This window comes from Bombina bombina, chromosome 5, assembly GCF_027579735.1.
Source record: "Bombina bombina isolate aBomBom1 chromosome 5, aBomBom1.pri, whole genome shotgun sequence".
NCBI lineage: Eukaryota > Metazoa > Chordata > Amphibia > Anura > Bombinatoridae > Bombina > Bombina bombina.
This window is the reverse complement of record NC_069503.1, coordinates 662,453,394-662,472,807: the sequence shown is the minus strand read 5'-3', so window position 1 is coordinate 662,472,807 and position 19,414 is coordinate 662,453,394.

The following is a 19,414-nucleotide window of genomic DNA, read 5'->3' as shown; positions in this document are numbered from 1 at the left end:
TGTCAGGCCCACATCATATACTGTGATTAATTGCTCTGTGCCACCATTGATATCTGGTGTAACATTAGTGTAAAATTAAAAAAAAAAAAACTTTTACATCATTTTGCTAGTGTAATCTAATTTCATTTTCTATCAGGCCTGTGTGTCAGGCCCACATCATATACTGTGATTAATTCTTCTGTGCCACCACTGATATCTAGTTAACATTACTGTAAATTTAAAAAAAAAAAAAAACTTTTACATCATTTTGCTAGTGTAATCTAATTTCATTTTCCATCAGGCCTGCGTGTCAGGCCCACATCATATACTGTGATTAATAGCTCTGTTTTCCAACACTTATATCTGGTGTAACATTAGTGTAATTTTTTACATCAGTCCTCTTCTAGTTTTATTTAATTTTAGTTGCCAGGCCAGCCTGGCTGCCACTAGTGCCAGCCTGTGTGTCAGGCTGCCAGCATATACTGCGCCTACTTCCATCCTCAGTGCCACCACTCCTATCTGGTGTAACATTAGTTTAAATTTTGTAAAAAAAAAACATTTTACATCAGTCTTCTAGTGTTATTTAATTTTAGTTGCCAGGCCAGCCTGCCACTAGTGCCAGCCTGTGTGTTAGGCTGCCAGCATATACTGTGCCTACTTCCATCCTCAGTGCCACCACTCCTATCTGTTGTAACATTAGTGTAACTTTTTTAAAAAAAAACTTTTACATCAGTCTGCTAGTGTTATTTAATTGCAGTTGTCTGTCTGCCATCGTGTGTGCCAGGCTCACTTTCCAACTAGTGCCACAAATCATATTTGTTTTAACAGTAGTGTAAATATTTTTTTAAAAAACTTTTTTGATTGTGAAGCATCAGTCATCTAGTGTAATCTAATTGCAGTTGCCTTCCTCCCAGCGTGTGTGCCAGGCCCACTTGCCAACTAGTGCCACCAATCATATTTGTTATAACAGTAGTGTAAATATTTAAAATAAAAACTTTTTTGACTGTGAAACATCAGTCTGCTAGTGTAATCTAATTGAAGTTGCCTGCCTGCCAGCGTGTGTGCCAGGCCCACTTGCCAACTAGTGCCACCAATCATATTTGTTATAACAGTAGTTTAAATATTTTAAAAAAAACTTTTTTGACTGTGAATCATCAGTCTGCTAGTGCAATTGAATTGCAGTTGCCTGCCTGCCAGCATGTGTGCCAGGCCCACTTGCCAACTAGTGCCACCATTCATATTTGTTATAACAGTATTGTAAATATTTAAAAAAAAAAACTTTTTTGACTGTGAAACATCAGTCAGCTAGTGTAATCTAATTGTAGTTGCCTGCCTCCCAGCGTGTGTGCTAGGCCCACTTGCCAACTAGTGCCACCAATCATATTTGTTATAACAGTAGTGTAAATATTTAAAATAAAAACTTTTTTGACTGTGAATCATCAGTCTGCTAGTGCAATTGAATTGCAGTTGCCTGCCTGCCAGCATGTGTGCCAGGCCCACTTGCCAACTAGTGCCACCATTCATATTTGTTATAACAGTATTGTAAATATTTAAAATAAAAACTTTTTTGACTGTGAATCATCAGTCTGCTAGTGCAATTGAATTGCAGTTGCCTGCCTGCCAGCATGTGTGCCAGGCCCACTTGCCAACTAGTGCCACCATTCATATTTGTTATAACAGTATTGTAAATATTTAAAAAAAAAAACTTTTTTGACTGTGAAACATCAGTCAGCTAGTGTAATCTAATTGTAGTTGCCTGCCTCCCAGCGTGTGTGCTAGGCCCACTTGCCAACTAGTGCCACCAATCATATTTGTTATAACAGTAGTGTAAATATTTAAAATAAAAACTTTTTTGACTGTGAATCATCAGTCTGCTAGTGCAATTGAATTGCAGTTGCCTGCCTGCCAGCGTGTGTGCCAGGCCCACTTGCCAACTAGTGCCACCAATCATACTTGTTATAACAGTATTGTAAATATTTAAAATAAAAGCTTTTTTGACTGTGAATCATCAGTCTGCTAGTGCAATTGAATTGCAGTTGCCTGCCTGCCAGTGTGTGTGCCAGGCCCACTTGCCAACTAGTTCCACCAATCATATTTGTTATAACAGTATTGTAAATATTTAAAATAAAAACTTTTTTGACTGTGAATCATCAGTCTGCTAGTGCAATTGAATTGCAGTTGTCTGCCTGCCAGCGTGTGTGCCAGGCCCACTTGCCAACTAGTTCCACCAATCATATTTGTTATAACAGTATTGTAAATATTTAAAAAAAAAAAAAACTTTTTTGACTGTGAAACATCAGTCAGCTAGTGTAATCTAATTGTAGTTGCCTGCCTCCCAGCGTGTGTGCTAGGCCCACTTGCCAACTAGTGCCACCAATCATATTTGTTATAACAGTAGTGTAAATATTTAAAATAAAAACTTTTTTGACTGTGAATCATCAGTCTACTAGTGCAATTGAATTGCAGTTGCCTGCCTGCCAGCGTGTGTGCCAGGCCCACTTGCCAACTAGTGCCACCAATCATACTTGTTATAACAGTATTGTAAATATTTAAAATAAAAGCTTTTTTGACTGTGAATCATCAGTCTGCTAGTGCAATTGAATTGCAGTTGCCTGCCTGCCTGCCAGCGTGTGTGCCAGGCCCACTTGCCAACTAGTTACACCAATCATATTTGTTATAACAGTATTGTAAATATTTAAAATAAAAACTTTTTTGACTGTGAATCATCAGTCTGCTAGTGCAATTGAATTGCAGTTGTCTGCCTGCCAGCGTGTGTGCCAGGCCCACTTGCCAACTAGTTCCACCAATCATATTTGTTATAACAGTATTGTAAATATTTAAAATAAAAACTTTTTTGACTGTGAATCATCAGTCTGCTAGTGCAATTGAATTGCAGTTGCCTGCCTCACAGCGTGTGTGCCAGGCCCACTTGCTAACTAGTGCCACCAATCATATTTGTTATAACAGTATTGTAAATATTTAAAATAAAAACTTTTTTGACTGTGAAACATCAGTCAGCTAGTGTAATCTAATTGCAGTTGCCTGCCTCCCAGCGTGTGTGCCAGGCCCACTTGCCAACTAGTGCCACCAATCATATTTGTTATAACAGTAGTGTAAATATTAAAAAAAAAAAAACTTTTTTGACTGTGAAACATCAGTCAGCTAGTGTAATCTAATTGCAGTTGCCTGCCTGCCAGCGTGTGTGCCAGGCCCACTTGCCAACTAGTGCCACCAATCATATTTGTTATAACAGTATTGTAAATATTTAAAATAAACACTTTTTTGACTGTGAATCATCAGTCTGCTAGTGCAATTGAATTGCAGTTGCCTGCCTGCCAGCGTGTGTGCCAGGCCCACTTGCCAACTAGTGCCACCACTCATATTTGTTATAACAGTAGTGTCAATATTTAATAAAAAAACTTTTTTGACTGTGAAACATCAGTCTACTATAGTAATCTAATTGAAGTTGCCTGCCTGCCAGCGTGTGTGCCAGGCCCACTTGCCAAGTTAGTGGCACCACTCAATTTTGTTGTAACAGTACTTTTAATATTTAAAAAATAAACATTTTTGACTTTGAAACATCAGTCTGCTTTTTTGTGTCAGGCTCACAGCGTATACTGTGCCCACTTGCCCAGTGCCACCACTCATAATTTGTTTAATAGTAGTGTAAGTGTACATTTTAAAAAAAATGACAGGCAGAGGCAGGCCACCCCGCAAGTGCAATTGTGGTCATGGTGCTGTGATTCCCTTAGACCCTACAACTATGCACAGTGTTCAGAGGTCACGTGCCATGGACGCGAGAAGTTCTGAGGAGGACCTAATTGAATGGCTAACACAGGACACCCAATCTTCTACAGCTTCCGCTCCTAGTCCTAACCTTGACGCACCATCCACCTCCAGCTTAGCTTCGGGCACCTCTCAAGTGACCAGTGCCACTCGCCCGCCTGCCACCACCACCAACACTAGCACCACAGCCGCTTCACTTGATCTGTCAGAGGAGTTATTGACACATCAGTTGGAAGAAATGAGTGATGCACAACCATCATTGACAGAGGATGTAGATAACAGTGATATGTCTCAGTCAGGCAGCATTACAGACATGGACATACAGTGTGATGATGATGATGATGATGTTGTACCCGCTGCTGCTTCCTTTGTTGATTTGTCAGATACAAGTGAAGCGGTTGATGATGATGTGTCCGTGGATGTCACGTGGGTGCCCGCTAGAAGAGAAGAAGAAGAGGGGGAAAGTTCAGATGGGGAGACAGAGAGGAGGAGGAGGAGACGAGTTGGAAGCAGGGGGAGGTCGTCGCAAGGAGCTAGTGGCACAGTCAGACAGCATGCATCGGCACCCGGGGTCAGCCAGACAGCAATCAACGCATGCTGTTGCAACCACCAGAATGCCGTCATCGCAGAGCTCAGCAGTGTGGCATTTTTTGTGTGTGTCTGCCTCTGACAACAGCAATGCCATTTGCAACCTGTGCCAAAAGAAACTGAGTCATGGGAAGTCCAACACCCACCTATGTACAACTGCTTTGCGAAGGCACATGGTGTCACATCACAAACGCCGATGGGAAGAACACATGAGTAGAAGCAGCACACAAACTCAAAGCCGCCATCCTCCTCCTGCTCCAGCATATTCAGCCACGTCAACCACGTCAACCACTGCTGTCCTCCTTGCCCCCTCTCAACCATCCTCCACTCATTCTCTCTTACGTAGCAGTTCCTGGTCATCTGCCCACAGTCAGGTGTCTGTCAAGGACATGTTTGAGCGTAAGAAGCCAATTTCCCAAAGTCACCCCCTTGCCCGACGTCTGACAGCTGGCTTGTCTGAACTCTTAGCCCACCAGCTTTTACCATACAAGCTGGTAGAGTCTGAGGCTTTCAAAAAATTTGTATCTATTGGGACACCGCAGTGGAAGGTACCCGGCCGAAATTTCTTTTCACAAAAGGCAATCCCAAACCTGTACTCGATTGTGCGAAAGGAAGTACCGCATGTCTTGTTGTTATACTTTGTCAGGGTAATCATGCAGGCCATATAGACCTCCCCCGATAGGGGGAGTAACAGGGATTAAAGTGCTAAGAATAGTACTACTTAACACAACCTAGTTACCATGGGTCCCAGACTGCATGTTTTATTATTATACTTTGTCAGGGTAATTATATATCTATCAAATCTATCTATTTATCTTCTATCGATTCTATCTAACTATCAATCTATGTATATCTATCTATCAAATCTATCTATCTCGTGGCCAGACTGTTTTGAGACAGCCACTTGTGTTTAGGCCAAATTTGTAGTAGGAGGACAGACCAATCATCTTCTTCGATCTCCCTGTTCCAAAAATGCAGGCCATATAGACCTCCCCCGATAGGGAGAGTAACAGGTAGTAAACTGCTAAGAATAGTACTACTTAACACACCACGGGTCCCAGACCGCATGTCTTATTGTTATACTATGTCAGGGAAATTATATATCTATCAAATCTATCTATTTCTCTATCGAATCTATCTAACTATCAATCGTATCTATCAAATATAAATTGCATCTATTGATCTATGTAATTCGTATCTATCAAATGTATATTGCATCTTTTGATCTATGTAATTCGTATCTATCAAATGTATATTGCATCGATTGATCTATGTAATTCGTATCTATCAAATGTATATTGCATCTATTGATCTATGTAATTTGTATCTATCATATGTATATTGCATCTATTGATCTATGTAATCTATGTATCTATCTATCAAATCTATCTATCTCGTGGTTGTGCAAATGGACTGTTTGCAGTTGTTTGCGGTGCGTTACACAGGGAGTTTGGTCTGTCACTGTGAAGCGGGCATAACCCTTACACTACCTGATCGATACAACATCATACCTGATGTTTTAAAGCACGTTATTCAAATTTTTTTTAGGAATGTTAAGTGATTAAGGCCCTTTATGGGTTAAAACCAGACTCTGCATCAACTATGTAATTTTCCGTGGGAGTTTTGCCATGGATCCCCCTCCGGCATGCCACAGTCCAGGTGTTAGTCCCCTTGAAACAACTTTTCTATCACTATTGTGGCCAGAAAGAGTCCTTGTGGGTTTTAAAGTTCGCCTGCCTATTGAAGTCAATAGCGGTTTGCGTCCGAAATTTTAAGGTTCGCGACATCACTAATCTTCAGATATTTAGATCATTGTTCTTTCAGATATTTAGATCACTGTTCTTTGATCTTTTAAATGTTCTTTGGAAACTATTGATACTATAAAATATTATTCACATATTTAAGTTACATTAACTGGTCAGTTTAGTGCATTAATACTTTCTTTATCTATTTCTTTACTTATTTTCTGTTGCAAATGCCTATTGATGTGAGTTATTTGCTGTAACATGAAGCTGTTACTGTAGCATATGTCTTATATACAAACCACAATACTGTGGTTAGCTTGATTCAGTCCTTGTGTTTCCCAAAAATACTTTGACAGGACAAATTAAAGGAAGATAATATAGTTTATTGCTTGCACAGATATAACTGGTATTACCAGTTAATGGTTATTAACTCCTTTTCTACCAAGAATTTCAGAGAAAACTTGCCCAAAATACCAGTGAAGTTTTAGCAATTTTGCTATCACTCCATTAAAAAAGAAATAAAGCCTTGTTTTTTATATTTACCTATCAAAACTATATATATTTTTAGTAGACAACCAATAGTTTAGAGCTAGGCCCATTTTGGTATATTCCATGCAACTTTTTTTGCTCCCAAATGCAATTATATTAAAAAAAAAGGTTAACTTTTTCAAAAACTTTGGATTTCTCACTGAAATTATTTACATACCTTGTGTTCAGTAATTACAGAAATGGATGTAAAAACTTCTCTGGGGTTCCCTTAGTTCAGAAACTGCAGACATGCCTGGCTTTGACATTGTTTTTTTGTTAACTAGAAGGGCATTAATTGCAGCTGCACACTATTCTTCAGAAATTCCTGGCAGTGAAGGGGTTAGTTAGTTAGCTAGAAAGGTTTATAGTATTCTTGTTTAAAGGGACATTAAACCCAAACATTTTATATCATGATTCATATACAGAATGCAATTTTAAACAACATTTCAATTTACTTCCATTATCTAATTTGCTTAATTCTTTTGATATCCTTTGTAAGTTATAGCAATGCACAAAGGTGAGCCAATCACACACAACATTTATGTGCTGCCACCAATCAGCAGCTACTGAACCTATCTGGATATGCTTTTTAGTAAAGGATATCAAGAGAATTAAGCAAATTAGATAAAATAAGTAAATTATAAAGTTGTTTAAAATTGCATGCTCTTTCTTAATCGTGAAAGAAAAAATGTGGGTTTCATGTCCCTTTAAGGATTACCCTCCCACCTGACACCTCCCACATCCGTGATCCCTCTGAAATAGCTCTTTACCCCCAACCACCCATTCTCCTCACCACTATCTTAGGCACTGGCAGAAAATATGTCAGTATTAGGTTTTAGTGTTTTTTTTTATTTTTAAATAAATTAATTTCCTATATTTATTTATTTTCTGCAGTGTAGGATACCCCTTAGCATCCCACCTCTCTGATCCCTCTCAAACAGCTCTCTAAAACTTCCAATACGAATGGTGTCCACCAGTACCCATTTTAGGTATACATTTTAATTTTTTTTAATTTATTAATAATCTTTTCATTTTTTTATTCTGTAGTCTAGAGGTCCCCTCACCTCCCCCTCCCTGTGATCACCAAAGTACTGCCCCCTACCCTGATTCACCAATTTTCTGTAGAGTAGCATCCCTTCTTTCCCTCTCTCTCTTCTATACTTTATTTTCTGTAGTGTAGGGCCCCTCCTTTTCCTTCCCTCTCCCACCCCCTCCGCCTCTGAACCAAACCTCCCTCCTTCCCTCCCGCACCTCCCACCGGCACCGAAGGAGATATTTACAGCCAGTGACACAGACCCTGTCACTGTCTGTTACAATATGACAATCTGAACTCATATGGTAACAGAGTATCAAGTGTGCTCTGTTACCATAAGGACAGATTGCTTGCTGCTCAGGAACTGCACATATATATATATATATATATATATGTGTGTGTGTGTTATGCAGTACGATGGACTTCGTACTGCATAATGTATATATGCGTCATATTGAGACAAGTTGTTAAGGTTCAACTGCTCCAGTGAGTGATGAGACAATTATATATATATATATATATATATAGAGAGAGAGAGAGAGAGAGAGAGAGAGAGAGAGAGAGAGAGAGAGATAACGAAATCATGCCCTCATTTGTTCATGACAAAATTATGTTTTAATAAAGGAGTAAAAAATACATATGTCTACAACAAAGAATCTCTTGGTTTACAGCTTCATATCACTAAGGATGTTAAAAATATTTGGTTAAACAACTGGCGGATACTAAAATGTGTTTTTCTTTTTTTTAATACATTTCTTCACAATGAGTATGCCAGTAATTTAAAGGGATATTGACAGTTGGATTAGATCAGAAAAATAAATACAATTTACTTTTGTACTGGCCTTTTACAAATGATGGGGTTGATCGCAATCTATTGTTTGCCAATTATGGCAAACAAATACAGATGATCCCTTTTCACTGTTAGTGTGATCACAATCCACCATTTTCTCCATGTTCATCAACAGCACATTTTTGTATCATTTTGGTAAATATTGGTCTATACTTAACATGTGCCAATTCTCACAATTCAAATTCTCAGTAATTAAAAACACATTTACAGAGCCGTTTTATATTTAAAAAATCAACAATTGAAACGACTTAGTAAATCTCAGAAAATTTTAGTCCCCTCCCCCCCCAAAAAAACAAAAAACACACATGGCCAGTGTACCTAAGGGCCCTAGGTTGCAAGCAATGTCACAATAGCACTATGACATAAAGGAATCTGCATTGCGATCAAGATTACAAGTGAAATGTTCTAAAGGAATCAGCGCTGCGGAATCTGTCAGCACTTTATAAATAAAGAATAATAATAATAAAGGAATGAAATCAATGTAAGAAGGCAATGTGAGAGGTGATGCTTGTCTGCCAAGGGTAGAATGTTAAAAGGAGTATTATCCTTTACAGCGAAGGTGCAATGTAAATTATCCCTATAGACAGTAATGAATGACAATTATATTTGCTTGTGTGAACTTAAACTGAACCTATTTTGCTACAATACACTAGTCAAGATTGGAAATGAATAATATACCTATATAAGCTGGGGGATTTTGGGTGTATTGAGAACATGTACAGTATATAGTGTGTTATATACAGTATGTATTATACTGTAAAATGGTATATTATGTAATTAAAGTACATTCGTTATTTAAACAAAATGTGTTATTACTTTTACTTTTTCTGTTCTGTTCTTGTTAGGAACAAGATTCTGTGTACAGTATCTTAATATCATGAATATTAATAAAACCCAACGCTACAGAATTTTGTGGCGCTATACAAATAAAGAATAAAATAATAATAATAATCCCATAGAAGACAGTAGCAGTGACTTTTGTGTTTTCAATTTTATACTTTTCACTATGAAAAAGTTGTTTTGTTTAGTTCTAATATCATGATTGCACTGTACCAAACGCAATATATATTAATAATACATTGTTTATAGTGCAAACACAATATTAGTGTGAACTTACTTTGATATATTTCTAATATTGCGATCAGACTGTACCAAACATGGTATATTTTAATAACACATTTGGTACAGAGCGTTTGCAATATTAGAAATAAACTAAAGTAAGTTCACACTGTACTGAATGGGTTTGCTTCTAATTTTGCAGTCATACTGTAACAAACATGTTATTATTAATATACAACACAGGGCTGGATTACAAGTGGAGCACTAATGACAGAGCGAGACGCAATAAGCAGTATCGCTGGACCACACTAACATTAGCGTTTAACTATTTATTTCAAGTCCATGATAAATCAGGTTTATCAGGGAAGGTTTATCGTGGCTGCCATTGCTCTATTTCTATTTATGTGTTTAGATGCTTAAATATGTATGTGCACACATGCATACTGTACATATATACACATTTAAACACATAGAAAGAAATGTTATTTTTTTTTTTTTTTTTAAATATATATATATATATATATACACAGTATATATATATATATATATATTTATATATACGTAGCAAAGCAGCAAAGCATTCACTGGAACTTAATAACAAAATCATTTATTCAATAAACATAGGGACTTTTTGGAGTGTTATCCCCATCTTCATACTAAAAATAACACTGTGAACATACCTGAAATTTATAGTGATCCACATTTCAACACACCCAGCATCGATACTGCACCACTGTACAAGTTCGGTCATTGCCATGGGAACTGAAAGCAGCGTCAGTAATTACTACTGTAAAATAAGAGAAAGCATAATGTTAAAACATAATCCAAAATACATAGGTATATTACAATACTTGGCTACTTATGGATTCACCTTTTGAAAGCACCCAGGGTTGTTGCTCCATGTAAAGTGAGTGCAGAGCTCTGTGGACTGAGTGGAAAAAGTACCCTGCTCACATACAAGATAAATTGTAAAGTCTCAACTTGTGAGTGTTAAATGGTCTGACAACCAAAAAATCTAAATCCTTAGTTCAGAAGATGGATAATACTCTCTATGATAGATCCACAGGTCACCGTGTGTCACCTCCTATACACTGTGTGCAGAATTATTAGGCAAATGAGTATTTTGACCACATCATCCTCTTTATGCATGTTGTCTTACTCCAAGCTGTATAGGCTTGAAAGCCTACTACCAATTAAGCATATTAGGTGATGTGCATCTCTGTAATGAGAAGGGGTGTGGTCTAATGACATCAACATCCTATATCAGGTGTGCATAATTATTCGGCAACTTCCTTTCCTTTGGCAAAATGGGTCAAAAGAAGGACTTGACAGGCTCAGAAAAGTCAAAAATAGTGAGATATCTTGCAGAGGGATGCAGCACTCTTAAAATTGCAAAGCTTCTGAAGCGTGATCATCGAACAATCAAGCGTTTCATTCAAAATAGTCAACAGGGTCGCAAAAAGCGTGTGGAAAAACCAAGGCGCAAAATAACTGCCCATGAACTGAGAAAAGTCAAGCGTGCAGCTGCCAAGATGCCACTTGCCACCAGTTTGGCCATATTTCAGAGCTGCAACATCACTGGAGTGCCCAAAAGCACAAGGTGTGCAATACTCAGAGACATGGCCAAGGTAAGAAAGGCTGAAAGACGACCACCACTGAACAAGACACACAAGCTGAAACATCAAGACTGGGCCAAGAAATATCTCAAAACTAATTTTTCTAAGGTTTTATGAACTGATGAAATGAGAGTGAGTCTTGATGGGCCAGATGGATGGGCCCATGGCTGGATTGGTAAAGGGCAGAGAGCTCCAGTCCGACTCAGACGCCAGCAAGGTGGAGGTGGAGTACTGGTTTGGGCTGGTATCATCAAAGATGAGCTTGTGGGGCCTTTTCGGGTTGAGGATGGAGTAAAGCTCAACTCCCAGTCCTACTGCCAGTTTCTGGAAGACACCTTCTTCAAACAGTGGTACAGGAAGAAGTCTGCATCCTTCAAGAAAAACATGATTTTCATGCAGGACAATGCTCCATCACACGCGTCCAAGTACTCCACAGCATGGCTGGCAAGAAAGGGTATAAAAGAAGAAAATCTAATGACATGGCCTCCTTGTTCACCTGATCTGAACCCCATTGAGAACCTGTGGTCCATCATCAAATGTGAGATTTACAAGGAGGGAAAACAGTACACCTCTCTGAACAGTGTCTGGGAGGCTGTGGTTGCTGCTGCACGCAATGTTGATGGTGAAAAGATCAAAACACTGACAGAATCCATGGATGGCAGGCTTTTGAGTGTCCTTGCAAAGAAAGGTGGCTATATTGGTCACTGATTTGTTTTTGTTTTGTTTTTGAATGTCAGAAATGTATATTTGTGAATGTTGAGATGTTATATTGGTTTCACTGGTAAAAATAAATAATTGAAATGGGTATATATTTGTTTTTTGCTAAGTTGCCTAATAATTATGCACAGTAATAGTCACCTGCACACACAGATATCCCCCTAAAATAGCTATAACTAAAAACAAACTAAAAACTACTTCCAAAACTATTCAGCTTTGATATTAATGAGTTTTTTGGGTTCATTGAGAACATGGTTGTTGTTCAATAATAAAATTAATCCTCAAAAATACAACTTGCCTAATAATTCTGCACTCCCTGTATACGCCAATTCTCAAAAACATCAAATGGTCTAGAACTGCATGCAAAGCTCTGGAGGTAAAATATATAGCGGAGATGATAGGCAATATGCTCAACTTAAAACCCACCGCTACCAGCCCTGACTCTTCTATTTACATTGAACTGCGGTCAAGACTTTACTCGATATGCAAAACTTGGCGTCTTACGATGCAGGAGAAGGCGTTGTCCCGAACACGTGACTTCCTTGTCTAATCGACTCTTCCAAAGATCATAGCCCTGGAAATCCACTTTTTAAAGGAGGTTGTGTTTGTCCTTGCACAGTCTCTACATGACACTTCGTATTTGTATTTTGTATTTATTTTAGCTAGGTAGGTAATAAATAGTTAATAACTTTTTTATTAACTAGTCTACCTAGTTAAAATAAATACAAACTTGCCTGTGAAATAAAAATAAAACCTAAGCTAGCTATAATGTAACTATTAGTTATATTGTAGCTAGCTTAGGGTTTATTTTATAAGTAAGTATGTATTTAGTTTTAAATAGGAATTATTTAGTTAATGATAGTAATTTGTATTTAGATTTATTTAAATTATATTAAAGTTAGTGGTTGTTAGGGTTAAGGTTACACTTAGGGTTAGGTTTAGGGGTTTATAACTTTAGTATAGTGGCAGCGACATTGGGGGCGGCAGATTAGGGGTTAATAAGTGTAATGTAGGTGGCAGCAATGTAAGGGGTGGCAGATTAGGGGTTAATAAGTGTAGGTAGGTGGCGGCGACATTGGGGGTGGCAGATTAGGGGTTAATAAATGTAGGTAGGTGTCAGCGACATTGGGGCGGCAGATCAGGGGTTAATAAGTGTTATGTAGGTGGCGGCGATGTCGGGGGCGGCAGATTAGGGGTGTTTAGACTCGGGGTTTATGTTAGGGTGTTAGATGTAAACATAACTTTTGTTTCCCCATAGGAATCAATGGGGCTGTGTTACAGAGCTTTATGCTCCTTTATTGCAGGTGTTAGGCATTTTTTAGCCGGCTCTCCACATTGATGTCTATGGGGAAATTGTGCACAAGCACATAAAACCAGCTCAAAGCAGCACTGGTATTTGAGTGCAGTATGGAGCTCAATTTTGCTCAACGCTGCAATATTGCCTGCTAACGCCGGGTTTATGAAAACCTGTAATAGCTGAACTATAGGGAGGTGAGCGGTGGAAATAACTTGCAAGTTAGTACCGAGCCGCTCTTACCGCAAAACACGTAATCTAGCCTAATGATATTTAATGTAGCGGGGTTATCTAGAACCTCATAACTGAGGACCTCATGCAATAGATGAAGCTAGCCACCTACTTGAATTGCTATTTATTGATACAAAAAATAACATATTGATAGCATAAAGAGCAGTAAGACACTTAAGAAAGTACAGGGATTGCAGAAGAGGGAGATGAGCCCGATATTCTTTCTGAGCACAAAACATGTGAACTAAATCACATCACTTCCAAAAATTAATTAAATCATACTCAGAATTGAGCCCAAGGGGAACTCTTGTTCCAAGCTTAAAAATTCAATACATCTCTCTCTTCTGCAAAAGCCTGTCTCTATCCCCACCTCTCAGGGGGGGAGAAAACTCTCTCTGTAACTTGCCATCTGAGAGTACTTATACTCTTATTATGTTGTCTTGCAAAGTGTTGAACCAGTGGGATAGTTGCTACACCTGCCTGTATAGTAGATAGGTGATTTCTTATACGCACTTTGACCTCATTAGTGGTGAGTCCCACATACTGCAAATGGCACGAGACACAAGAGAGGACATATATTACATAAGTAGAGGTACATTTCAAACAACAATTAACTGGAAACATTTCTCCTGTGACCTCTGATCTAAAGCTGTCTGAAGCAATGATATATTCACATACTCGACATTTTTGTAAACACCTATATAATCTGTTGTGTGTCAGCCATGAGCTGACCTGTTTAGTCTGGAGATCTGGTACAATAGATGGTGATAGAATATTTCCTAAAATCAAACGCCTAGATTTAGAGTTCTGCATTAGCCGTCCAAACCAGCGTTAGGGGGTCCTAATGCTGGTTTTTAGAGTCAGTCAGGAAAGGGTCTAACGCTCACTTTCCAGCCGCGACTTTTCCATACCGCAGATCCCCCTACGCCAATTGCGTATCCTATCTTTTCAATGGGATCTTTCTAAAGCTGGTATTTAGAGTCTTGGCTGAAGTGAGTGTTAGAAATCTAACGACAAGACTCCAGCCGCAGAAAAAGCCAGGAGTTAAGAGCTTTCTGGGCTAACGCCGGTTCATAAAGCTCTTAACTACTGTGCTCTAAAGTACACTAACACCCATAAACTACCTATGTACCCCTAAACCGAGGCCCCCCACATAGCCACTACACATTAACCCCTAATCTGCCGACCGCACACCGCCGCTACCTACATTATCCGTATGTACCCCTAATCTGCTGCCCCTAACATCGCCGACCCCTACATAATATTTATTACTCCCTTATCTGCCCCCCCAACATCGCCGCCACTTACCTACAATTATTAACCCCTGATCTGCCAACCGGACCTCACCGCTACTCTAATAAATGTATTAACCCCTAAAGCTAAGTCTAACCCTAACACCCCCCTAAGTTAAATATAATTGTATTCTTACGAAATAAAATAAATCTTATTAAATAAATTATTCAAATTTAAAGCTAAATACTTACCTGTAAAATAAACCCTAATATAGCTACAATATAAATAATAATTATATTGTAGCTATTTTAGGATTTATATTTATTTTACAGGCAACTTTGTATTTATTTTAACCAGGTACAATAGCTATTAAATAGTTAATAACTATTTAATAGTCACCTAGTTAAAATAATTACAAAATTACCTGTAAATTAAGTTACAATTAAACCTAACACTACACTATCAATAAATAAATTAAATAAACTATCTACAATTATCTACAATTATATCAACTAAACTAAATTACAAAAAAAAACAAACACTAAATTACAAAAACAAACAAACACTAAATTACAAAAAATAAAAAAAGATTACAAGAATTTTAAACTAATTACACCTACTCTAAGCCCCCTAAAAAATAACAAAGCCCCCCCAAAATTAAAAAAATGCCCTACCCTATTCTAAAATAAAAATTGTAAAGCTCTTTTACCTTACCAGCCCTTAAAAGGGCCTTTTGCGGGGCATGCCCCAAAGAAAACAGCTCTTTTGCATTTAAATAAACATACAATACCCCCCCAACATTTCAACCCACCACCCACATACCCCTAATCTAACCCAAACACCCCTTAAAAAACCTAACACTAAGCCCCTGAAGATCTTCCTACCTTGTCTTCACCACGCCGGGTATCACCGATCCGTCCAGAAGAGGGTCCGAAGTCTTCCTCCTATCCGGCAAGAAGAGGTCCAGAAGAGGGTGCAAAGTCTTCATCCTATCCGGCAAGAAGAGGAGATACGGACCGGCAAACATCTTCATCCAAGCGGCATCTTCTATCTTCTTCCATCCGGCGCGGAGCGGGACCATCTTCAAGCAGCCGACGCGGATACATCCTCTTCTTCCGGCGACTCCCGACGAAAGAAGGTTCCTTTAAGGGACGTCATGCAAGATGGCGTCCCTCGAATGCCGATTGGCTGATAGGATTCTATCAGCCAATCGGAATTAAGGTAGGAAAAATCTGATTGGCTGATTGAATCAGCCAATCAGATTCAAGTTCAATCGGATTGGCTGATCCAATCAGCCAATCAGATTGAGCGTGCATTCTATTGGCTGTTCCGATCAGCCAATAGAATGCGAGCTCAATCTGATTGGGAGTCGCCGGAAGAAGAGGATGGATCCGCGTCGGCTGCTTCAAGATGGTCCCGCTCCGCGCCGGATGGAAGAAGATAGAAGATGCCGCTTGGATGAAGATGTTTGCCGGTCCGGATCTCCTCTTCTTGCCGCATAGGATGAAGACTTTGGACCCTCTTCTGGACCTCTTCTTGCCGGATAGGAAGAAGACTTTGGACCCTCTTCTGGACGGATCGGTGATACCCGGCGTGGTGAAGACAAGGTAGGAAGATCTTCAGGGGCTTAGTGTTAGGTTTTTTAAGGGGTGTTTGGGTTAGATTAGGGGTATGTGGGTGGTGGGTTGTAATGTTGGGGGGGTATTTTATGTTTATTTAAATGCAAAAGAGCTGTTTTCTTTGGGGCATGCCCGGCAAAAGGCCCTTTTAAGGGCTGGTAAGGTTAAAGAGCTTTACAATTTTTATTTTAGAATAGGGTAAGGCATTTTTTATTTTGGGGGGCTTTGTTATTTTTTTAGAGGGCTTAGAGTAGGTGTAATTAGTTTAAAATTCTTGTAATTTTTTTTTATTTTTTGTAATTTTTTGTTTGTTTTTTTGTAATTTAGTTTAGTTGATAGAATTGTAGATAATTGTAGATAGTTTATTTAATTTATTTATTGATAGTGTAGTGTTAGGTTTAATTGTAACTTAGGTTAGGATTTATTTTACAGGTAATTTTGTAATTATTTTAACTAGGTAACTATTAAATAGTTATTAACTATTTAATAGCTATTGAACCTGGTTAAAATAAATACAAAGTTGCCTGTAAAATAAATATAAATCCTAAAATAGCTACAATATAATTTTTATTTATATTGTAGCTATATTAGGGTTTATTTTATAGGTAAGTATTTAGCTTTAAATAGGAATAATTTATTTAATAAGATTTATTTTATTTCGTTAGAATAAAATTATATTTAATTTAGGGGGGTGTTAGGGTTAGGGTAAGACTTAGCTTTAGGGGTTAATACATTTATTAAAGTAGCGGTGAGGTCCGGTCAGCAGATTAGGGGTTAATAAGTGTAGGTAGGTAGCGGCGACGTTGGGGGGGCAGATTAGGGGGTAATAAATATAATATAGGGGTCGGCGATGTTAGGGGCAGCAGATTAGGGGTACATAGGGATAACGTAGGTTGCGGCGGTGTACGGAGCGGCAGATTAGGGGTTAATAATAATATGCAGGGGTCAGCGATAGCGGTGTCGGCAGATTAGGGGTTAATAAGTGTAAGGTTAGGGGTATTTAGACTCGGGGTTCATGTTAGAGTGTTAGGTGCAGACTTAGGAAGTGTTTCCCCATAGGAAACAATGGGGCTGCGTTAGGAGCTGAACGCTGCTTTTTTGCAGGTGTTAAGGTTTTTTTCAGCTCAAACTGCCCCATTGTTTCCTATGGGGGAATCGTGCACGAGCACGTTTTTGAAGCTGGACGCGTTCCTTAAGCACCGCTGGTATTGTGAGTTGCAGTGGCGGTAAATATGCCTGTACGCTCCCTTTTTGGAGCCTAACGCAGCCCTTCAGAGAACTCTCAATACCAGCATTGTTTAAAAGGTGCGGGGGAAAAAAGCACGCATAGCTAACGCACCCCTTTGGCCGCAGAACTCTAAGTCTAGCCGTTAGTTCTTTTATATGAACAACGACTTTCTTAACACATGTTTCTAACTTATCATCAGCCGATAAAATACCAAAATGTTTTTTTCACAATCTTACAGATTTCAGGATACTGTGTACTATATGTACATTTTGTAATTGATACATTTTTATATTTGTACTTTTTTCATTTGTTCAATTTTTATTCCACTCTCTCTCTCTCTCTCTCTCTCTCTCTCTCTCTCTCTCTCTCTCTCTCTCTCTCTCTCTCTCTCTGTCTCTCTCTCTCTCTCTGTCTCTGTCTCTCTGTCTCTCTCTCTCTCTCTCTCTCTCTCTCTCTCTCTATATATATATATATATATATATATATTCATTTGTTATTACTATTACTGGTTATTTAGGTGATGTTTGCATATGTACCAGGGTTTCTCTTTCCCTTCTCTTTCTTTACTCAAAAGGCAAGTTAAGCAATGTATGGGGGCATGTGTCATATTGCAGCGCTTGTTTTTAACCAATGATGTTTTCCTAAGCTTCTTTAAATTGGCTTGCAGGTGTAGAATCCTTAGCTATGATTGTAGCCTAAGGGCTGAAACATGTTAGCGGATTCGCTGCATTGCTACATGTTTACTTCATGGATGTTTTTATAAAAAATATTTTTCAATAAAGGATTTTTATTTATCAATCGTTCTCAGCACTTCTACTCCTTTGGTTATATATATATATATATATATATATATATATATATATATATATATATATATATATATATATCCTATAATATAAAAGTACAAGAGTGTTTCTCCAAAGCTGTCATGCGCAGTAGAGACTGCGCAAGGACAAACACACCTGGCCTTCAACAGACTGACCTGGCATCTGGGGCCGACCAGGAATGAGGGTGGCGTGACGCGTGCTGGACCGGGAGTGACGCGGGCGGGGCCAGGCAGATGTGAGAGAGCTCAAAAGAGGGGGGATAGAGAGAGCAAAAGAGGCAGGATAGAGAGAGCAAAAGAGATGGAGAGAGACAGCAAAAGAGAGGGGGAGGTAGAGCAAAAGAAAGGGGAAAGGGAGAGAGAGAGAGAGAGAGAGAGCAAAAGAGGGGAGATAGAGAGAGCAAAAGAAAGGGAGAGATATAGCAAAAGAGAGGGGGAGAAAGGGGAGAGAGAGCAAAAGAGAGGGGAGAGAGAGCAAAAGAGAGGGGGGAGCGCAAAAGAGAGGAAAGAGAGACAGAGAAAGAGAGCGCAAAAAGAGGGGGGAAAAGAGGGGGAAGAGAGGGAGAGAGAGAGAGCAAAAGAGAGGGGAGAGAGAGCAAAAGAGAGGAGGAGAGAGAGAGCAAAAGAGAGGGGGGAGAGCGAAAAAGAGAAGGCATTGAGAGAGAGTGCAAAAGAGAGGGGGAAAGAGAGGGGGGAGTAAAAGAGAGCAAAAGAGAGGGGAGAGAGAGAGCAAAAGAGAGGGGGAGAGAGAGAGAGCATAACACCCCTAAACCCCTGGCCTCCCACATCACTAGCACTTACTAAACCTATTAACCCCTAAACCGCCAGCCCCCCACATCACCATAAACTAAATTAAACTATTAACCCCTTAAACCTAACAACCCGGAACCCGCTAACCTTACATTAAATATGAAACTTACCTTTAGATTTAAATTAAACTATATTAAACTAATAATTAAACTATTCTAATTATTATAATAAAATTACATTAAACTATATATTAAATTAATAATTAATACAACCTAATTTTTAAACTAAAATTACATTAAACTATATTAAAATAACAATTAATTTAACCTAAC